A 24,710-nucleotide genomic window follows, 5' to 3' on the forward strand; every position below is an offset into this window, starting at 1 on the left:
GAAAGTCATTAGCAACGTCGGAGACTAGAGCCAAAAATGTGTGCGGAGCATACCAAGAGGAGAGCTCTTGATTTAACAAACTGTAAACACAGCAGCTTGTGGCTTCTGTGTTGTTGCATGAGATGGCATCTATCAGTAGGAGCTGAATTAATAGAACGATCCCACAGCACAACTGCTCTCATTTAGAGACATCCTACTGAGTTCATAGCATGCGTCTCTGCAGCACAAACAATCCCTCTCACACACACTCACACACACACGCAAGCAAACACAAATGTTCAGAGTGCTAGCATTGTCGTAGGTCCTGGGGCTAAGAAGCTTTCTGATTTACTTTGGTAATCCCAGCTGTAAGTCCCCTTATGACTGCCAGTGTGCACTCCTGATGCTAAATAAGAGAACTGAGCGGTAAAAATGTAATTACTCGAAATCTTTATTTCGTTTGGAGGCAATTAGCAATGTAACATTACAACCTTGGGAAGATTTGTTTTTGTGCCAGCAATCTGAAATTAAGTAATATTTACTGTACATTTAAGGGCTTAGCAGTGCCTGCTAACCATAACCAATTACACATGATTAGCAATGTTGTGCTTGCAATATAAATGCCACTGTGACTGCTACTGAGCAATCTAATTACTGTATGACTTTTTTTTTTTTTTTAAAGTCATTTTTTTGCACTAAAATATATTTGTTTTTCATTTAAAAAATAGAAAATTACCAAACAAAAGAATGTTCATGGGTGGTAAATGATAATGATAATGAATCCTCAAAGAACAGGGCTGCTAAGAGGTTTAGTCGCTATTTGGAACAAGGGAACATACTTTATCCTGTTAAGAGTTACCTCACCCCTGGAAGGGACAGACATGCTTGCATGTAGGAAATTGTAACTCTGAGGTCAAGTTGAACACAATGCACTACAGCTACAGTATGTGCTCCACAGTAGGCAGAAAAAAAATTGCTTTCATTAAGTTACACTGAAGTTTATACATCAGTGATGATAAGCTCTCCGAGGGGCCCGCCGTCTCACCAGCCGCGAGATTGAAGTGTCCCATCTCCCACAATATGAGGAACGAAATGAGATATTCTATTAATTTTCTGCAGATTCATATGTAAAAGTAAATTAACTCAGAGGGTAAAGAAAAGGCAAAGTGACAGGCGAGTGCAGGGATTTCTCATGTTGTGCATCATGAACACATATGTGGTATACTGGGATGGGATCGCAAGCGGTGCAGGTGCCTGAACAGTCTGCTCATGGCTACACAGTGGAGCTTAATAATGAGCGTTATTACAAAGACCAGATGTTCGGCTCGTAATCCATCCTCTAATTTGATTAGCAAATTGTCAATACAAAGTCAGGCTCTTTAGGGAGACTAGATCGAGTCGCATCAAGCTCTAATTTAGCTGTCTGGTAACCAACGCAGCTTGTAGCAGCGGGGGGCACTGGGTCATGAGCGTTTGCCAGCTTGTTCAACCCTTTTAGAGCAAATTTCAAGCATATGCCATACAGTGGTGCTCTTGTCATCTAAATATTAGAAGAGAGGTGTCGTTACCTCTGCCTCTACCTCATGCGAACCCCATGCTGAGAACGAACAGCGGTTACCATGGATGCTTGTAAAAGTGACTGTCCCGCGATCAATTACACTACGAGGCTTTTACTGAGAGGAAGAAATGCCAAAATTAAAGCAGGAGCGCCATGAGATGCCGGTTCCACGTTTAATTTTTAACCAATTAAATCGAATTGACTTTGCTCCGGTTTGACTGTCAGTTACACACAGCTTGCATTGGATCTTCATCAGCGGGAATTGCACTTCAAAGAGAGCAAAGGAGTGAAGGATGCGCCGTGACAGCTCAGGACATGGGTAGCATGTATGCAAAATGCAGTAGTGGGGAGCAAAATAAGAAAAAAAACACAGCGTGGAGGCAAGATGCAAGATGAGGCTAAAAATCTGGTTTCACACTCGCTCGCGTTCATCATCAGAGAAAGAAAGAGGCGTATCTGACAGGCTCTAAGTGGTTAAAGCAATCTTAACAAGCCAGCTTTTTGGGAAAAAAAATACAAAATGTTAAAACACTTGGCTGCCATTTGGACATAGTGAATTAGAAGCATCTCAATTACACTCTCCAGCTCTGCAAAATAGAAGATGGATGGCTGTATCTAGAAGCTTTATGACTCAGTTTTGCAGTTTCGAAGGATGACAACAGGGTCTTTTCTCTGTCAGGAAAACACACTGCTCCCTATCCAAGTTTGTTGTTCCCATAGTAGCTTCACATAAACCACGTCTGACTGGAGAAGGCTGGGTTGAATTGATAGAGCCGGGGGTATTTATCGGTCGAGATTCACGACCTGTCATCTGCGGATCACTTTTCAGGGTGAAGGTGTTGGACCGGACTGTGCTCCTTTTAATTTACACTGCATCAGCGCGCCGCGTTGCAGAAGAGAAATGTCACCAATATTCCTGATGTGCTGTAAATCCTAAAGCTTCTTAAGTATGCGGTCCCAATTCTCCGGGGCCATGAAGGACAACAACATTCAAAACTTAACTTTTGTGATTGAAGAAGTAAACAAGTGGACCTAACTGTGAAGCTAAGAGTATTGAATCTTTAGGGTTTAAAGGAACAGTCTAGCGGTGAGGTTGCAGAATACAATTTCTCCAGTGTGCCAAGCGTGCAGGAGAACTACAGTGGCTGACGCGAAAATGCAAATGGCACTCTCTAGAACCAGTTGTTGTAAGAGTAGAGTACTTACAGTGTGTGTGTGTATGTGGGAAGTGAGTGGTGAAGCAAGAGAGAGAGAGAGCAGCGGCGATGGGAGTGAGTAACGTTATTGACTCCGGCCCAAGCAGGAAAAGTTAAGTGTTTGATTTGTCTGTTCTGGGCTACTGTTGACACATTGTGGTGCAACATGGACTCCATGGAAAGGGGGTCCGCTCCCTATTTAGATATAAACGACTCATTCTAAGGTGACGAAAAAACAACAATTATTATTTTCAGGTGATTAAACACTAAAGAAAGCATACTTATTAATATTATGTTCTATTTATGTCAATATACCCCCCTAATTGTTACACATTTAGGTGTATTTTACTACTTTGTCTATTTGCATCTGTAGATGTATCCTAAATTCACCAAAAGTTATTATAAGACAATGTCTTATTTACATATTTAAACATTTTCAGAAAACTTGTGATAGAACAAATACTTGTCTTAATTTAAGAAATCAACTGGGGAAGTTTTATGGCAATATCTATTTGTTTTTTTAGTTGTTTTAGTTGTGTCTCCATTAATTGTATGTAAATGACTGTTTCGTAGTAAGCATACAAATGGGACTGTCAGCCTTTAGTTATGCAGTGGGGAAGGTTTGAATTGGAAGACAATGGAAAGAAAAATGGTCTCTGTGCAATAACTTTGTAAAACCTTTCCAATTTTCTTCAGAGTGTGACCCTTATCTTTACTCAGAAAATCATTTCAGGTGTCTTATCAACATCCTTTTCATTCATTCATCATTTCCTGTGTCAGCTGTGCACGCACTATGAATATACCGGATTAGTTTACCTGGTACCTATATTTGATAATGTGCAGCAGTTCACATAGGGGGGTAATGAATTTTGCAGGGAATCTATAACAAAGAGCATCATATTGGATTATGTGAACATGGATGGAAAATGAAATCTTTATTTTCATTTACCTAGCAGCCCGGAGTTAACAGACTGTTTTACAAGTTAATGTGGGAAATGACTTTGTTAAGGCTGACAGCTCTGATCACTAATGAGGATTTGGCTTTGTTCTGATTGAGGCACCCCCATTCGGAGTCAAACAAACGCAGATCAAATGAAAGATGTTGTTTGCGCTTGTCGCTTCCCCTGATGAGGGGGCAGGAAAACAACCGAATCTGTTTGTGTTCGAGTCGTTTAACAACCAATTAGTCATAAAGCTTAAGCTTTAAGCACAATTCAAATGGACAAAATGAGAGCTCACAGTCCTCCCCGCCAGGCTGCAATAAAAGAGCCATCTAACTTCTGAGGCTCTTACTTTTCACGCCAAAATATCATTAGCATCAGGTATGAAATACACTCAAATCCTCCGATAGGACCAAATGGTGTACATAGCATAAGCAGTCTGGTTGTCAGTACTCTGTGGTTTGTTATTCTGCATGCAAGACCCTCATCAGGGAGCCTATGATTCAGTTTCTATTTCAGAGTCAATGTGACATGACTTGCACTACCTCGTCATCTCCCTGCGAGGATTACGTGCTATGGCTGTCATACCAAATTGCAACTTTGTGGAGAGAAAAGGAGCATGAGCAACACTTAGGTGATGGAGAGAAATAAATCTGCACAACTCGGTCCTGTGGCAGAAGCAGCCTTTTGTGTAACTCAAGTAAATTTTGCTGAAACAGCTGGATCTATCTGTTGTGACCTGACACTGACAAGAGATAAAACAAGGAAGTAACGATAATCGAAGATGACTTGAGTTTGGGAGATTTGCTTTATTTGACAATATTTCTTCTTTCAAGAAAATTGCTGAAAAAGTGGCAGTGTGTTGAAAGATAAAGCATTTTTTAAGCGCGACTACAAGATTAAATTACAGCAAATGACATTTGTTTTCCGCGGCCTCAACAAAACACATCTCATTTGTCTCTCCATCATCCCTTTCCTGCTCCTTTAACACCACCTGACAGTTGTTTATTCGCACCTCTGAAACAAAGCAGCAGCATTGAGAGGGCCTTGGTAATACCTTATATGACTTGCTGATGTAAGGCATGAAACACCAGCCACAAAGAGCATTTCAGAGCTGCTATATAAATAGCGATGATGATGGTGATGATGTCTGTTATTACGACTCGCATTCTTCACCACACACATGTCTCGAAGGGCCCGAGAAAAGCAGCGCGGCGAGATCCCCTTTTTGAGCGTGATTCAAAGCCGCTCTGTGATTTGCGAGGCCGAGCGCAGGGCCGTTTCAGGAGTAACCTTGGTGTAATGTGCTGTGTAATTTTACAGCCCCCCTCTCTATGAGATCTTAGCGCAAAGTTCCCGCTTTCATTAAAATAGCTGCCATTTTCATCACAGCAGATGCCCCTGCACTCAGCATATGTGCAAGGTCATAAATCCAGATTACCTACCTCTTGTGTCGTTTCTTGAGCCATCTGCTGTGATTTAAGCAGTGGGCAATACTGTTCCCGACACCCGCTCCCCCAACGACCAAAGAAAAGGATGGCAACGGCTCAGAAATGACTTGGCTACAACTTCAGTCAATTAAAAACTAGCAAAACGCCATTAGTGATTTAATATGCTCCCTAGATTTTTCTTTTTATTTATTTATTTGTGGAGCGTATGTTTTGTGAATACAAAATCTGAATATTGCTCCAAGGGAATTTTTATAATATTCTTTTAATTATGTTATATTGCAGAGTTTTTTTTTTTTTTTTTCTATTGTGTCCTGAAAAAGGATGGTAGTGGAGTAAAAGAGGATGCACTGTCTGAATGCTCTGGATTCCTGGGAAACAATCATTTTGTATGGGGTCTTTCATTGTTACATATATAGTAATATATACATATATAGGAATGTTATACTGTAGAAGTTTGACTGGGATACAAGTGCTCCTATTGAACTTTCCATTAATGTCATTTAGGATGCAATTTGAGAAAATGAATTAACAGAGATTTGTGCTTTTCTCTAAAATATGCAAGTGGAAACCCCCATCGTCTTCAGTTGTAGTTTCGACCAGGAACTTTTTGAAGGATATTCTTTGAAACAGCCTATACAGTTGCTGGAGTGCCTGTATTGAAATGTACCCCCTTGGCTACTACTGCACACTGTCTGATGATGAGCCAATGAAATCAGAAAGAAAAACAATGGCTCCGTATCAAACGGCCTGTTATGCTGGCTCGACACAAAATGGTATCTGATCCTCTGTCTCTCCTCCGTCTGGACGGATAACTAGCCTCGTGCTATCGCACAAACTTTATATCCAGTTGGTAAGTCACTGGACGATGAAAGACAAACCTGTCACATTGGGAGACAGACTCAGAAAATGTTTAAATGACAGCTCTTGAACGTCAATACAGCCGGATGGAGCATATGCTCACAGCATGTCGGGAGATTTGGAGGTTGTATTTCACTCTTAAATTTTGATTCGCCTGCGGGTCATGTACATGACACCAGAATTGTATTAAGGTCCAAACAACTAATCAGCACAGTCTCAACTTTAGTGGGCTGGGAGAATGTTTTCTGTTGCAGCCCCAGTTTCAGTCTGATTTATTAAACTCACATTCACATTTACAGCGTTGTGTAAGTTCACACATCCCAGAAGCTCAAAGTTCAGTTGACACAGAAACAAATGAAGTTCACGTTCATAGTTCACAATTTTGCACACAGACCCGAAAAATTAACTGCCGTAGTTCTCGTTCATTTCTTCCAGGGTTTTCTTTTCTTTCTTTTCTTTATGGTGTATAATTAGTCTCAAAACCTGTGCACATAAAAAACAGGCGCGTGCATGTGACATGAGCACTGCAGCTCTCCTGGGCCCGGTTTCAGGTGCTTCACATCGTGACACTGTGTGTCCTCGTTACATGACGTTCTTGCATAGTGCAGCTTTAATTTTGGACGCCGAGTTTAGAATAAAATCAGACATTGCAGTCGGTGCAGTCAGCAGCGTTTACCGTGCCAGGAGGTCTTCTGTATCTGCCAGGTACCATTGAGGATATGGCACTTCTTCAATGTAGCGGACCGGGAGAGCTAGTGACACCTTAGTAACCCTGGGCCCAGTGATGGAGCATCTCGCCTTGCCAGGTGGACATGCTCATTGTCCGGCTGCCTTATCTCTTCAGGGCCATTCCTCCTGAAGATCACTGGGACTGACAGAGCAGAAGAGGAGGCATTCCTACAGAAATTTCTGGAGCAGGCAAAGCCCTGGGGAGTGTGTTGGCGATGCAAGCGGGAAAAATCTAAGGCATCTGGACTAAAGGCTGTCTGGAGGATCCTAAATAGTCTCTCTGAAATTCAAAATCTCGCCTGTTAGTTACCTTCGCTGGGATATATTAAGGATGTTGCACTGATAAGGGTGGAGGATGGATGCTCTCAGCTGGACGCATTCTCTCTCGCCGCTCCTGCTATAATGTATAGTGGTAGTGGAACAATTTAAAGCACCCTTGGGACTGGATCGATGAGACGGCCCGTTTGTGTCTCGATGCATTATAGTTGACAAGTGATTCCATATCTCAGGATGGATTGTTATTGTGTGACCGACTCAGGACTGTAGTTTGATGTGATGGAAAAATCATTCCATTACAGAAGAAAAAAACTATCTTAAATAAGTTCTGACATTGTGGCACCCTCCACAAGGCATTTTAATATTTAATGTGGTATGTTGATCCCTCTGTGTATCCAAAAGATAAATGAACATGTCACACAGTGTAACTTTGAAAGCCCTTAATGTTTAGAAATTATCCAGGCCTTTGGTACAGCAGAAGCTTACAGTCTGTGTTGCCAGATTTCTTAAGATAAACAAACAAGCAGGTTGATGGAAACAAGCCCAAAAGATGTGATTTGGCTCTCCAAAACAGGTGATATACGTAGGAATTCATTATGCATTTCATAAGCAATCATTTAAAAAATACTCTAACTTGCAATTTCACATTTTTCTTTTTAGCTCCCAAGAAGTTGAACAACTGCATGATGTGCACATATTTCATACTTACAGAATCTGCTCATTGCCTTTGAATCGTCCCCAACTTGCGATCAAATCCAGTATTTTAATCTGCTCTCTTTCTCCCACGCTTTGTTGCATTTTTGTATTCATATTTCACCCACCTAGTCCCTAGCATTGTTAGCAAAGTAGCTCTTAGGACAGCTACAACAAGCTAACGGTTACATTGGTTAACGCAAGTAGCTCTAGCTACTACTCGATAAGAAAAGGGGAACGTAAATCTGAAATAAGGAAAACTGGACTCTGTTGTAAACGCCTAAATAAGATGTAGTTCACAATTTTCACCTCATACTTTCTTTTCTAAAATGTTACTGTATTCATCTATCGCTTTACTGCCAGTGAAGATTGGACCAACGCAATGTCAACATTGTATTCTGGTTATTGATTGATAAAAACTCAAGTGAGGACGTCCTCTCTTGGAACATCATTTAACGTGTTCTGGCCAATCACAGATTATGCATGAAAAAAAATAAATGATGCATTAAATTGCTATAAAAAGGTCCCACCTTGTGGGAGGACTAGTCCATGCATTGCAGGTGGCGATGTTGAAGCACTTAAATCAGAATTTCAATAATGGATTTTTTTTTCCAAAGAAGAGGGATTGATGATGATGATGATGATTTAATAAATTATATTTGGTAATGGTTTATTTCAACCAATTAAACTTTTTTTATATTTTGATCTCCCTCCTGCCAAAGACAGAAGACATATAGAGAGCAAGCCCAAATAAGAAACTGCACTTTAGAAACAAGTCCCAAAAAACACAACCGACAACTACCAATATCTGTTAACGTCTTTACAGAAAAACAAGCCCAAGTCGCTTTTAATGTGCAAGATTGGCAACTGTGCTTACAGTAGACTCAAGACAGGACAGATGCAAATAAGCTTTTAGGTGGTAATATCAAAACTATTGCATTTTTGATTGTGAATGACAATCACCTGTAAAATGACATTTGGTGAGAAAACAACTCCAAACCATGTATGATGTGTTGAGTCCCCTTTTCGGCAGTACATATTTATAACATATTCTAAACATATGTTCCATGTGTTGCACTGACTTCACTGATTGCATCAGATCAGATCTTCATTGTCCCACAAAAGGAACATTATTTTGCAGCAAGGCAAACACAAAAACTAAAACACACCAATTGAAAAAAGGAACTGTTTTGAAAATGTTTCAAGTGATCAAACAGGACGCAGGAAAGCTTGAAATTACAGCATCTGCAATAGACCAGCAACATTTTTTTTTATTTTTGTACATTAATTATGTCTGTTAAACAGCAGCAGTTGGTGCTAATTATCTTTAAAGACACAATAACAGCTCTATACTTATGTCTGTGCTAATTGTCCATTTATACAAATACAAATTATTAATTATAAAACACATTAATTAACAATTAAATGAATGAATAGAGAGTTTTATGTAGTTGTGTTGATGGAGGAACCCCCATTGTCTTGGCAGTGAATGACAAGGACATGTCCTAATATTACCCTGATATACAGGCGTTCAGGATGTATGTATGTTTATGTATTTATAAAAGGTGATAGCACAGCCAAGTAGTCAGAGAGACGGCCCTGCAACCAGCAGATTAGAAATATTAAGAATGTCCATACTAAAAAGATGTGTTCAAAATTATGAAATGCAATCTTCTCATGTGATTATATCCCTAAATTGATAACGAGGGATTATCCAGGTATAAACCCTGGTAAAAGTGCATGGTGTTACACACACAGCGTGTTGCTCTTCATACAATAAGCCTGCTGCTGCTGCTGCTGCTGCTTCTGCTGCCCATGTGGGATTTCACCACCACTGCTACTGCCAGTAACGCCGGACTGCGAAGTCAACGCTTTCCGCTTCTGTGCCTGGAATGAGGATTTTATTACACATTATACTGCTTAATGAGGTAAGAGATTAAGATGTTGCCCTCACATTGCAAAGGATGTATTAGCACATTGGATTGAAAATGACTCTGCTCCGCGGCTACCTCTTGAGGCATTGTTTGGGGTGAGAGTGATGGAGTGGTTGGTGATTACTCCACAAATCTCTAATTTGGATGTAATTTCTAGCTGTGGAATTTGGAGTTAGCAGACGGGGATTTCTGTTGGCCTCGTAGGTCGGCCAGACAGTTTTCATTTGATTTGAGTCAGGGGTTATTGCATGATGTAATTATACTATGATGATGTGCTGGTACTTTCAAAAGAATCTGTATTTAACCTTCCTGTAGTGCTAGAAGAGTTTTCCTCTAAAAACAGACATGTCTCAGATAATGGCAAAAGTTTTGGTTTATTTATTAACCCTCATCCTACCGAGGTATACTTTTTGTCATAAATCACAGGTCTGTTTCATTCTATCATTCCAATTTTTCGTCAATTTGTCAATCAATTAGTTCCTAATGACTTCACATAATTGTTTTCTGTTTCCATTTTAATTAGTGTTTTTTAAAGACTAATGGATTGGGGTCTAAGGATTCATCAACTAGAACTAAAGCATTAAGGATTACAAGTTTAAGGACCGTGACTGACAACATTGTCAGTGGTTATACAGATTTCAGATTTTTTTATTTCCCCTGGGACTTTCAGATAATTAATTATAAATTTCATAAATAAAAATAGACCTTCCATCTTGGAATAAAAGAGATGCCAATCATATTGAAATATGACATGGTACTGCATGCTGTCCTTTCATTGTGTCGTCGTGAGCAGAAAGCATGCTTGCACTCTGCAGAAATGGATTTCTTTCAGCTTCTACATTAACCTGGGAGGTAAAGGCCTCTGCCTCCTCAGGTCAGGATGCTATCCAGTGTCTGCGTTGCATCACAGCGCTGCAGGGCTGTTATGGGTGGGGAGTATTGATCGGGATTGGTGCAAAAGGCAACTGGCATGGAGTTCACAACCGAGATACTGTAATTCTCCGATCTTGATCTGGATGCTCTCTGTGGAGAGCTTCCCGTTTTTAAGTGTGATGTCTGGAGGTCTGAGTTTCTGGGGGTAGCGTGACACTTCCTCGGGTGAGATGTTGACTCTTGATCTTCCCGGCGGTATGAAGAGTGACCTTTTAGAATCGGTGTTTGACAGAGCTGCTCTCTTTTGTGTAGTGAGAGCAGCAAGGACAGCGTTTGACCTTCTAAACTATCGCAGTGATTGCATGTTATTACATGTTTACAGCCCTTGTGAGTGAAGTACTTATTTGTAGATTTATGGAATTTCCAACGGGTCAACTGGTAAAGGTTTGGAGAGAATACCGCGCTACATGTATGTACACTGACAGGATATTCATAAATCTACTGGTGAACCCGGTTTACAAACACTGCTTGTTACGGTGGGTGAGGAGCTTATCCCACCGGATTCTCGCTGCCATTCTGCAGCACGCCGGCTTGAGGCCATATTTAGCAGCAGACGCTGACATGCTTGACCTCTGCCAGCGAGACACACAAGCTGGATTACCTGGTGATACGCTCCTGATTCTCTAATCCCAGATCTGTCTCGCAAAGATTAGCACTGAGGAAATCAACCACATGCAAGGCTAGGAAGTGACACGCCTTAACTGCCCCCCCTACAACAACAACCCCCACCGCACTGTTTGTTAATATTGTTTTTTCTTGAGCCTCACTGAAACTAGCTCTTAATAAATAGCTGCTGGAGCCAGTGGCTTTAAAATATTCATCGAGCTATTTCCAGCTTCCCCAAACATTGCTCTCATTAGATAATGATTTTTTCCCACAAGCATGGGAAGGAGGGAAGTTGTTTGCTGGGTTTCATCTGAACACTACGGACATGTAATTTTTACATCTTCGCTTTAGCTTGTGGAAAAGTTTGATCTACAAGTATATTTTGCTTTAAATAAACTTTAAAAGTGACTTTTTCACATATAAGTGCACATCTGTGTAGAGTAATACTCAGATCAGACTACCTATTTATTTTTTTTCTGTGAGATCGTTTTCTTGAGATGATGAAGCCATAATCATAATCATAATCATAATATCTTGCCGTGATTTGGCAGAGATACAAATCAGTCTTTCATGACATTTTACAAAGGTGACTGTGATGGTGACCTGCTGCTCATTTAAATGTCAGTCACCCTCCTGCACACACCTTAGTTTTATTTATAGTTTAAACTCAATAGTTCATGGAGTTTGACATTTGACCTTATGCACATACATCCACAAAGAGATAGATGATAACACATAGCTTTTGTTTCATTTGGCATAACTTTGGTTGCTGTTTGCGTGCACATTCTGTTAACTTCAGTACAGTCCCACTTTAATTTGTCTTTGGTAAAGTTTGCTCTCAGGAGATGGCCAATCAGAATGTACCACATCCTCCTCCTCCTCCTCCCTACGCGGACTTTGCCTCCTTATACTACGTCAACTGACTTCCGGAGCAGTTGCTCTGAGCGTCTAATATGGCCGCAGATGGGTTTAAATTGGAGTTACTTGAAAGCCCAGTGCTTTTCATGCAGACGTGCCTCGCGTGTCGGTATCGGAACCCAAGGGCTGTGACAAACCATTGGTATTTGACGCACTGGGAATCACTTGGTTGATAAAATTGACATGCACCTTTGTGTCCAGTTTGATGGTTAGTTTTGTGTTTGGTCTATTTAATAGGTTCAGTTCTATTCAGTTTATGTTTATTTAGGGTAGCTTAAGTTGGCCTCTTTTATGGACCCAGAACTTTGTTGCATATTTGTTTTTTAATTGTATCTTTCATTTTTGGGTAAACTAAACCTTCTTTCTGAAAATCCCTCACAGACAACAAAAAGAGTTCACTGTGTCAGCTGATAGGACCAACAACAAATGTTTCCATATGTAATCATGGTTTGATGAACCATTCTGCATCACTCATGGGCTCTACCTTTTTCCTCCCCAGTCTGTAAAATGAGAGTGAGGGTGACACATACATGTGCAGCGGGCGACATAAATTGGTTTAATGCTCCGGACCTGAGGGGTCAGATGGTTGTACGGGTCACTGACATGATATAAAACCTCATTCTTCTTTTGCTCCACCATCTTTTGCATGAGGAGCGCTCTGTGCTCCTATTGGCTAATACTACGGAACACTCAAACCTGCAGAGAGAGGTAAAACAAATCCTGACAGGCTGGTCTTTTTTTGTTGGGTTGTAGTTATATTAGGTGTACCAGATGTTGCTTTGTCTTCCACTATTACACACTATACATGGGATAAAATTAGCGATCACTCATTTATGTTCTCAACACCCCACATCTGTCGGATCGGGCTGATATTCTGTAGTCTGATTTTGGCATAAGATGTTTTAGACATGTTTAATTGATGCTCTTTTGAAGAAAATAAAAGTGTAAAATAAAGTTTGACTGGTTTTTATACAGCATCTGTTGTTGGATACGTTTAAGTACATGGCACATTGGAGAGCAGTAATGTGGCATCACCACAAAAACATCCAAGGGTTGTGATGGAGGGTTGGGCTGACAAAGTATGTGACTGTGTTGGTAGGATATGGAACATGATCCATTGACATGTTTTTCAATGTCAACATTGGTGTATTTTAAACTTGTATCTTTCCCCTTAACTATATATTTTGAGTTACCTAAACTTCAGCAGACCTTTGAGGTTGCAGATCAGTAAAGCTTGTTTGACACATTCTTGGAATGATTATAAGGACTTGCTGTTAAAGATGCATTCATGCAGAAAAATATTCCCCCTAATGTATAAATAATCTCATTGGTTTGGCAAATAATACTTTAAATATATATATTTATTATTAATATTGTTCAAAATGTATGGTTACATTGTCTTTTAACATTTGAGATACAACACAGTCACAGCTAATGTGCTGGTTCCGCTTGTAAATGTGACACATGTCCCATGCATTTAGAGTGTACTTTGGTTTTATAGAACATAATGAGTGCTGCCTCCTGACGAACGCACTGTGTGGGAAACGGGGAACTAAAAGCAGGACCCGAACAGATCAAGGAGCTTGAAACATTTGTGAACAGTCTCACTTCTCAGTGGGAGAGCATCTTGTTGCTCCAAGATTATGGAGCCTCACTCTCAAAGGAAAGGATTGATGTATTGTGCCAAAGCAGCCATGACTGAAGAGGAAAAGGAATCTTTGTGTAGTCGCAGTTACATTGCAGATTTAAACCGTGCCTGATCCGCACAGTAAATATTGCAGAGTGAAGTAAACTTTTTTTTTTTTGAAAAGATAAATTTTGTGCAATGATGTTTTCTTGGATTCAGACTTTTGCTCAAAATGCAAATTTGTCTCCACTGAATGAAGACAGAGTTATTGCTATCTAGTACAAGTTTTTATATATATCTTCTGTGAAAACAGGATTCCTAAATTGATAAAAAAAAAATATTTTTCTGCATTTGCAAGCTGACACAGTTCAGTTTCTAATCTGCTGAGCGCTCTGTCTCGTGCAAACAGGCTTCAACTGTTGGTAGTTGTTAGTTACAAGTCAGTAGAGCCAGATATCCCGCTTATATTATTGTTGTAACTCATACCTTTGTGGTGTTGGACGCTATAGGGATAATCATATAGGAGGCACAAGGTCAGAAAACACGACTGATCCTGATTCTGAAGGTGTTGTGAGGTTCTGGGATTGTTTCACACTTGTGCCAAAACCTCAGAGACAGAACATGCAGCTCTATTACATTGTCAGTGAGGTGCAGATGAATGGTGTTAATTGGCAGACATGTGATACATACATTCATGGAGGAGTGAAAATGTGTTCTATAGTTGCCGTCGGTGGGAAATCATTATTTCTGACATCTGAACTTCTTGCATCTATAGCTTCAATATATTGTTCCGTCATTATGGTCAGAGCTCATTATTTTTGCCAGCCGCGACAGCGACACTGGCATTGTTTTCAACTTGTGAGTCTGTGTATTTGTGTGTTTGTCATCATAGCAAAATGGTGCCGTGGAGAAACCTACTGTAGCGCAAACTAGCACGGAAACTTATGCTGCACACTTAAACTGCTTCGGAGCAGGTTATAGATAAGTCGAGATAAGAGATCAACTCGTATTAAAGCACTGCCTACTGACCGATCAGAGCTCGGTGCGCAGATCGTCTGATAAAATTACACAAATACAAAGAAGTTATAGTCATAATCCAGGCTAAAAACAACACAGTTTAAACTGCCAAGTGCAGAAAGGACAGCTGACTTCATGTGGTGGGTGCTTACCGCTTTAAATTATGTCAATTAAGTCCATTTCTGCACCCAATTTGACTGTTTTCAGACCATTAAATAGGTGTTATCAGTCACTATAAGCACCATATATGTGGGTCATTAGGGGCCTACTACGCCTACTACATTGTAAAAGTGAAAGTGAACACGTTCTAACACGTTGCAAAACTGAATGAAATGTTACGTTTGTAACACAATCAAAAAGGTTTCTTTAGGTTTAGGCAAAAAAAACAACAGTTAAGTTTAGGGAAAAACATCGTGATTTGGGTTAAAATAACTATGAACAAAAAGACAACTACACATTCCTGGTTTCAAACAGGATGCAAATAGTCTCCTGGGTGAAAACGCTGTGTTTTGTGTCCCATACACCGTCCCAACCTCCACCTATGATGGAGTTTCACGCTGTCTATACTACAGCGTCTGACCTCCGCCTCTGCTGTCACAATTACTACGGTCGCTGTCGTGTTCTTTTACACCTTCTTTCGGTGATCTACCATGTAAATAGGTGATAAACCTACTAGTGGGTGTAGTAAGCTGCTATTGACCAACATCTATGGGGCTTATAGCAACTGATAACACCTATTTAATAGCCTGACAACAGTCTAATCGGCTGGTTTCACACTTGGTACTCCAAACCTCCTCTGTGGTAGTTCCCGCTACAGTCGGTGTTCCCAGGACCACATTTTGCCGTGATGACACACACACAGACTCACAAAGTGAAAACAATACCAGCCACTTGTCTGGACGCGGCTGGTAATGAGACTTGATTGTGTGGGTCAAACTCTTTTATGTTCTGTAAATACAGACACCTACAGTATGCCCCACTTACTCGCTGCTTATTTCTCTTCAGGGTCATGGATGTGCTGGATTCTCTCCCAGCAGACACCAGACAAAAGGTAAAAAAAACCACCCAAAATAAATCACCCACCTCTCTTTATAAACACAAGGTAGTTCTTTTACCGGTTATAAAATAATTTGAGTTTGTACAATGTGTACTCCAAATGAGGCAGGCTGGATTAATATGAACATTTCATAGAGGCAGAGCTGCGGAAATAATTTAATTAGTTGAGTCTGTTATTCAACAAATTTGAAAGCAGGAACTCTTATAAACTAATTAATTAGAATATAAATGACTTTTTTTTATTTCAATCATAACCTACGGCAGCCATGGGTCAAACAGAAAACTGAATTGGTGACATTTATTTCAATTAGTTACTTTTCTTATTTTGTTTTATTCAATTGGCTTCATTCCAGGAAAATTGTGGTTCTTTAAAATATAACTTTGTAGTGTTTGTGCAACTAAAAATCCACTCTGCTCAAAGGAATTCAGTCCTCTCCTGCATTACGTGAGTTTCTGTATGATCAATTTCTGTCACTATTTCCCGTGTGCGGCCCTGTGAGTGACGCAGGTGTCTCTACATTGCCTCGTCCTCATGTGAATGACATCTGACAGTGTCGATTTCCACTCAACGGCGTGGTTTCGGGGCTCCAGGCACCTTTCTCCTCGTCTCGTCTGCAGCAAATCCCTTTCAGACATTTAGGTGTTGAAAAACACGCTTGTCACTTCGCGTTTTATCAAATGCTGTTGACTCGGCATAATAAGAGAAGCTCTTAAAGCCACTACCAAAATGTAACTTGTACCCACGCCAGTGATGCCTCCGAACTAACTGTGTTTAACCATCTGAGAGGGTGTAAAAGATATAGAAATAGATCCTCAGGCCTATCGGCGTTCACACTGGTTTGCTGCTGTGACTGAGATTTACTGGGACTTCAGTGGTAAAAGGACATTATTCTAATTGGTCCCTTGCATGGTACAATCACTTATCCTTGCAATTCTGAGAAAATATTGCAAATCCAACTGTCACTTAATATTAACAATCTTTTTTTAATTGTACACAGCACCCACTTAAAGCTTCAGAGTGCTTTTTTAGCAGGGAGGATATCCTTTTAGGAAGTCATTTTATCTGCATGTCCTCCCATCTAAAACGTAGCAAATTATGTTTTATTATGATGACTAGCATGATATATTTAAGTGTTGGATATCTGTCGTCCTTGCCTAAAATAAGCCCATCTCTAAACCATTTTCTTGAGTTAAAACATATTTCATGAACAGTAACCCAATATAACATCTATTTCACCGAGCTTATATATCTATCAAGAACGGTCAGGGGTTAAAAAATAGTATAGCCTAGTAAAGCTGATCTGCAGACAGAGCCTGTGGCGAACACTGTCTGCCAGAAAGTGAAACCTTTTGACCCATGACTTTCCACCATCCATAAATCCATCCATAAATACCACTGGACCTTTTTCTCACATAGGTCCCTGCAGATCTTTCTTCCTCCAAACTGAGAGTCTGAAAGATGTAGGGTGACATTTTAAACTCTATTGTCTGGCATCAAATCTCTAAGTTGACTCTTTTTTTGTTGTTATGTTTGCCTTTATTTGATACGAGTACAGTTGCAAAGCAAAAGGCAATGAGGAGAGATGGAAAGAAGAGGGTGACATGCAACAAAGGTCCCCGGCTGGATTTGATCCGTCTTAGATCATCGTGACGCCCTTTAAATCCAGTAGACTCTAATCTGAATCTACACATATAACTGATTCTCCAAATATCTAGTGTCCATGCAGGCACATTGCTAAGCACATTATAACTAGCTACGTTTGCAGACGTAGACATGACATCAGAATTTATTACTGAAAATGTCAGCGCCAGTTTTTCACACCTGCAGTCTCTAATTACAGAAAGTGTCTGTTAAAAAGAGATAGGTCCTAGAAAAAATGTATTACAAGTTGTATTACTGTATGCTATACTCCAACCAAATTGCGTTTTTGCTATACTCTCAAAATGTTCCAAATTAGGGCTGTCAAAGTTAACACAATAATAACCCGCTAATGCAAATTTGTTTTAAAGCCACTCATTTATTTAATGCATGAATGCATGTGTTCTATGGGTACCCACGAGTTTCCCCTTTACAGACATGCACAGACAGACAGGCAGTTTGGGGCAAGTAATAGTCAAGTCAGCACACTGACGGCTGTTTTTACCTGTTGGGCTGCAGTTTACCATGTTGTAATTTGAGCATATGTGTTACGCTAAATGCAGTACCTGCGAGTATTTCTGGACAATATTTGTCATTGTTTTGTGTTGTTAAATGAATTCCAATAATAAATATATGCATACATTTGCATATAGCAAGCATATTTGTCCACTCCCATGTTGATAAAAGTCCTTCATACTTGACAAATCTCCCTTTAAGGTACATTTTTAACAGAAAAATTATGATTAATTTGTAATTAATCATGATTACCTATTTTAATCGATTGACAATTATAGCGGAAGTTCAGTCAGAAGACTCTCTTTTCACACTCTCATCCATACACAAATCTGACGGTCTCTCGCTCTGCGGCTTCTACTCCATCCTGCACTTTGGGGGTTCACTCTAAGTTAAACCAACCAGATTTTGCCACAATCTCCCAAAGCCAATCATATCGTTGCCGTCAAATTTTAAATTAAAACTGTTCTCCTTTCTGCCGTCTGTTGTTGTTTAAGTACAAATGGCCATGACCCTCCTCCACCCCATTCACCTCTAGTCTTCATCACATCAAGACAAGACTCCACAATTCTAACTTCATTGTGCACCATGTAATAATATTATATGTTCACTGTAAATGCAGTCTCTCTTGATTGAAATTGATTGTCTTGCTCAGATTTGTTCCAGAACATCACATGAACGAAGCCACCGCCAAACTAAATTGCTTATTTTTACAATACGTGGTTAAAATGTCGGTGTGTCTTGACTGTCCTCACTGAAATACCATTAAGTGATCAAAAAAATTGGATCCAAGCAATAGCCCATATACTGTACGTACAATTCTGTCATAAATAACATCATCACTCTCTTACATACTTCAGGCAAGTTTGCCAGATAAGTAAGATTTTCCTGTCTGTGCCGGTAGATCATCTGAGTTCACATCATCTGACGTTATAGTACATGTTGTTCATGCTATGTACCAGCACCGCACTCATAAAGGCGTAGTTCTGATGATGTATAGCTCCATCTTCCTATTTCATTGTGCAACCTTGGCAGAAACTCTGTAAAAGTAATTTTCATTCTGTAAATCTGTGACCTTCATCTCTCTTGAGTTCATGTCTGATTTCAGTCCTCACACACAATCCTCTTGAGGAAGGTTTTTTTTTATGCGTATTTAGTCAGAAATGCTCTTTTCCACCCTGCTCATTGGCTAGCATTAACCCAGTGCTCCTATTTGTTATAGAGGTGCAGCATCATGTTAAGCAATAAGTGAGCTATTACACAGCTTTTTATACTCAAACTATAATACATGTTTGGAGTCACCTCTCGTGCATGTGCGTTTCAACAACGTGGCGTCACTTAGTCATAGATATCCACTATTATTGGCGGCACCACAAGGTTGTTGAACCGAAAAAGATGAAATGAATCCATGTTCCCAGCCATAACTTATTCTGCTGCATCCTTCCTAATGCATCACATGTTGACCATCATCCGCCATGCAGTCTCTCATCCAGCTATTATTATGGATGATTCAATGCCTTGTGGTCTCGGTGCCTGTCCTGATATTAAAGTTCCGACTTGGATTTCATCCGCAGCTGCAGTGCTCGGACCCAGTATTGATCACATCAATGATTTAAAGGGCAAAGTGAGTCACCAGCAGCCATGGAATGACAATAACAAACAAACACACTATTATTAATTGTATTTAAATTTAGGGAGCCATTTTCTTTTTTATTTGGAGCTGTCAGCAAGGACAAAAATATCTATACACTGTCTTACTTACTCCACAAAAGGATTAATTGGAGTGGAGTGGATCATTGCAAAGGCCAAATGGGGTTTTTGTGCTGTTTGCTGGGGCTGTGACTTCTCGGGAAAAAGTGACTGGCTTTGTACAAACAGCAAGTTTGTCCAATTCCATCATCAAATAACTACAGCACCGTGTCAACCGTCCTCCAGTAGCTCACATAAGTTCTGTGTGTTTTTGGAAGACGACTGACCTAAAAAAACACTACCCACAATATTTGAGATGGAGTTGTAAGCCCTTTTATCCTGTTAAATGGTCTCCATCTCCTCAACTGTTATGAGCAGAAAGTAGTCACTTGTACTGCACAGCAATTCATATAACAAAATAAAAATACAAGAAAACTATTATACATCATTCATTATTTCAAACATATGAGTTCCCTGTTGTTAGCCTATTAAATAGGTGTTAACAGTCGCTATACGCCCCATAGATGTGGGTCAATAGGGGCCTATTACACCCACTAGTAGGGTTTATCATCTATTCACATGGTAGATAAAGGTATAAAAGAACACGACAGCGACCTCTAGCGACCGTAGTAATTATGACAAAATGGTACTCACCATTGGGATTTGTTTTTGAGACGGTTAACTGAAACATTAACAGTCAGGTATTTACTGTAAGTGGACCAATTTCTAACATATGGGAACACTTCGAGGCAGCACTGTTTGCACAATGGGGTGCTTATGTTGTGTAAAATGGTCTCATATTATGTGGTTGTCACACTGTAACACTGTGGTTTAGGGTACCTTACATGACCATTCAGACTCATTACTCTACATATAATGAGGCCCCTTAAGAATAAGTGCCATACCAATACAAATTCACAGCCGTGCTCATCACCGTGTTAGCGAGTAGATTTTGGTCTTATGCAGATAATTTGTAGGAAAAGGGTTACTTATCAAACCATTTCATCCTCAGTTGTTCAGCAGTCAAGTTTGCCATGCATAATATGAGGAGTTCCCTATTCATTGTGCATTTGTCTTGATAACAAACAATCTACTGATGACAGCCCTGCTATTAATACCACCTTACTGCATGATGTAGTTGAGATTGTTGATTACATTCTTGGTCATTTATAAACCCATTGTTTTGGGAACATCAACATTGTTTGGTTTATTGCTGTCTTTGGACCACTGTGTCTTTTTGCAAAGAAAAAAAACTATATACAAATTGTACACAATTAGCATAATGCCATTTATAGATCAGCGACATAAAACATTGTATTCATCAGTAATTTTGCATTGCAATGTCAATATTTTTCTTTATTATATAATCTTTATTCATGCAAAGTAGGTTGGCTGAGTACGGATGCTCTTTTACAACAGTAACTGTAACAGTTAATAGAATAACAAACACAATACTGAGTCATTAATAAAGCAGAAAACAGACAATAAACAAGGTATAAACTCAGAGAAAGCATCAGTTAGGAAGAGAACAATTATTGAGAATGATCTTGAAGTTGCAGATATAATTCATATCATAGCAATACATTTTCTGGACCTTTACCATTTACAGCTAAAAGACCAGATGCTATATATTTTAGGCTAATCCAGTGAATTAAATACCTGAAAGTGCTTATGTTGCCATAAAGTATTAAATGTGTATTTAGGTTATTTTGTCAAATAAGCACATAAATTGCCATCTGTCATCTAAAACTTTCCAGAATTTGATTTATTTTTTGACAAGCGAGTGTCACTTTTTTTTCACATGCCGAGTGTCTCGGTGGGAAACAGAACTCTTTGAGTCAGTCCTGATTGGTTACTGTGGGTCTATAAATGAGATCTCTATGCATGGGAGGACAGAAATCCTCGGGGCGCTGCCAGAGGCGGGAGCACACAGTGGTGGAGAGTTTCCAACATTAACCTGCAAAACATGTATACTTTGTGACATACCGTTATCATTTTATCATCTGGCTGCAAATGTACCATTATTCACTCTCATGTAAGCACGACTGCAAGAAAAGCAAGTCGCTCCCGCCTGCAATGTCACACAAACATGCTTCACACAACAGTGCCTATCTAATGGTGTATACCTCGCCATGTGAAATGTTAAATAATTCATTCACAGCTACATTTCAGTCTTGTCAGACAGGAACTATAACCGAAACGAGTAAGTTTTCTTTAACAAATCAATGGGTAAGGGTTTGAGATACCATGTTACAGAAATAACAACGTGACCTTTCAATTGGAGTAAGACACAGAAAAACACCACAATTGCAATTACAAGAAGACAGAATAAAAATGGATCTAAAAAAAAGTTTTGGAAGTACTACAATGAAAAGAAAGGCTTTAGTACAAGCACTTATGTGAAAGTGTGTATGTATTATTAGCAAAATATCCCTCTGTATCAAACGTACTGATTGTGCAGATTTTCCCCTCTCAGAGTGTTATAATATATTCTATGTTTTATGTTATATTATTATTACTTTGGCATTAGTGAGAGCTGATACCTTTTGGATAAAGGGGTAAACTAATAACCACGTGGCGAAACGTATATGGACACCAAAACAAAGTAAGAATGTTACACCCTAATTTGATTCTTCAACGTGCCAACCCAAAATGATGCATTCACATGCCACTACAGTAGACTCCACTCTTCTGGGAAGTCTTTCAACACGATTTTGGGAACTTGGCTGCATTAACTCCCATTCAGCCAAAAGTTAGTGAGGTCAGCCACTGCGATAAGGTCTGGCTCGCAGTCTGTGTTCTAGTTCATCCCAAACGTGTTTGATTGCATTGAGGTTGAAGTTCTGCGTAAGACAGAATGGTTCTTCCACACTATAGGAAAGCCAGGTCCATAAAGTTGGAATCACACTGTCGTCTAATATACCATCGTATGCTGTAGTGTTAAGACTTTTCTTCCTTAAAGGGGCCAAGCCCAAACTGTGAAAATCAGCTCCAGACCAAAAGCACACAAATGCATGGGTGTCCATACACTTTTGGCTATATTTGTCAAATCAATATATTTGAGAAAAAGTATGAAGTAGCGTAAAGTAACTCAAAATTGTATTTAGTATAGTACTTGTGAAAGTGCGTACAGTTCTTATGTAAACATACAGTCTCCTTTCATATTCCTACAGCTCCTACAGTGATTATTGACGTCTTCACATGTCGATTTTTCACAAAGTCTCCACTGATTGGAGCTTCATAAGATGTGAAGAAACTCCACTGTAGGAGGTAAGCAGTCGAAAGAAGGACAATAACAGCATGCCAGGAATATCTGCTGTTCTTTCACAGCTCAAAGACACTCATCAAGGTTGCCAGAATATTTCTGAGGTGAGGATGACGGTATCCTACAGAGAGACCTTCGACCGCCCGGTTAAGCCTTCAGGTATGATGGGAATGAGTGCGCTGGAGCCTGACTCATTATTGTGCATTATAGAGGTTTTCAAGGTCGTTGCAAACCATCAATAGTCTAATTTTCCACACTGCATCATATAAATATATATTTGAATCAACAATTTAGTAAATGCACAATGTCTCTTTAACATACACTATTTTTCATTATTGACTATTCATTCAATCTGTTTATGATGCAAACATGCTAAATATTTGCCACTCCGAGCTTCTCAAATGTGAGCATTTGCTGATTTTCAGTTTTATATACTTGTAAATTGAACATCTTGGGTATTGGACTGTTGGTTAGACAAAACAAGCAATTTGAAGGTGCCACCTTAGACTCTGGGAAAATTCTCAACCTTGTGTCCTTAAAATGTTGTTGATGTCGGACTGAATGCTTTTGACTGTTTGACTCTTTATTTTGAGAGAAACATAATTGCTGCATTCATGTTCCCTAGCAATGTATCTTTCTAAAGTGTCACATTCTTGTACCAGACAGAGTTTGTAAGGAGTTGGCGGTGATGAACGAATGGTGGGCATATAAATACAGGACTTTGACACTAAGGTTAGAGAGAAACTGTGGTTTTGGTTATACAGTATATATATATATATACTAAAAACATCTCCTGTCTTGTCAACTTTTCAGTATTCAACAAAGATCACCATCTTCCCCTAACCTCCTCCAAGAGATTTTTTTAGTTGCCTCAACGTTGTTGATTATACTTCAGTTGCCAGGAGCAGATATTGTAGAGAAAAAACAAATGAAATATGTTGTGAGGGATTGTTTTGCAGATACTTTTAGTAAAGGAATTTGTGTCCGACACTACATTTATTATGGCTTCCTTCTAATTTCTATTCTAAGCCATATTTCTTTCGCCAAGAAAACGTGTCAACAAGGCATCTACTAAATAAAGTTGCGCTCATTCATGGGTTTACTCACGGTTAGATGTCCTTTCTGTCATTGGATGCATATGATTGATTTGCAGCCTCTGTGTGTGTGTGTGTGCGTGTGTGTTAAACTACATAAACCAACCCAAACAACCCAAAACAGGATATGCCGCGGCAACCCAAAGTAAAGAAAAAAAAGATTAACTTAAACTTTGTCTTATTGAAATGAACAAACTATATTAAAGCCCTTTAAAAAACTATTTCGGCTCTTGGCGTCCTTAAACAGCTGCGCTCTCCACAGCTGATACTAAATCAGGATGACGGCATCAACTGGTGCCAAATTTATAAACAATTCAATGCTGTGGTTGGCCACATGGGGCAAAAATACCAATTACTATCAACATAATGTTTCTCTTATAATAAGGAATTCAACTACTCCTTTCTCAATATTTGGCTCCTACAACATTAATTAAAAAAGTTTAATCTTTATGTTGATTAGAAAATGGAATCCGTGTGGCATTCAGTTTTTTTTCAAAACATATATGTTGTTGCAAATTAATAGTATATAAACATATCTTTAAGGAGACATAGTTGATTTTTTCAATTGTATGATAAATCAACAGATTCATCAACAATGAAAAGACATCATTGGTTGCAGCCCTACTTTAAACCAATCAGCAGTTTATCATCTCCGCCAGGAGAGTATGTATCTGTGTTGATCCCTGTGTATGTCTGTCCACGGCTAATCTTGCATACTGCTAGACCCATCAGCCTAAT

General features: G+C 39.5%; 1 protein-coding gene across 3 annotated transcripts in view; it reads left to right on the forward strand.

Moving 5' to 3' along the window:
• LOC141759658 (cadherin-18) overlaps positions 1-24,710 on the forward strand; it is a 180,186-nt gene that overhangs the window by 54,228 nt on the left and 101,248 nt on the right. Inside the window, exon 2 of one of the 3 annotated variants that reach the window (XM_074621912.1) lies at positions 15,722-15,767. The exons of the other annotated variants lie outside the window; for them this stretch is intronic. The gene's annotated coding sequence lies outside the window, so the exon portion shown is untranslated. The remainder of the gene's footprint in view (positions 1-15,721; positions 15,768-24,710) is intronic. 3 annotated transcript variants of the gene reach the window in all.

This window comes from Sebastes fasciatus, chromosome 21 (genome assembly GCF_043250625.1).
Source record: "Sebastes fasciatus isolate fSebFas1 chromosome 21, fSebFas1.pri, whole genome shotgun sequence".
NCBI lineage: Eukaryota > Metazoa > Chordata > Actinopteri > Perciformes > Sebastidae > Sebastes > Sebastes fasciatus.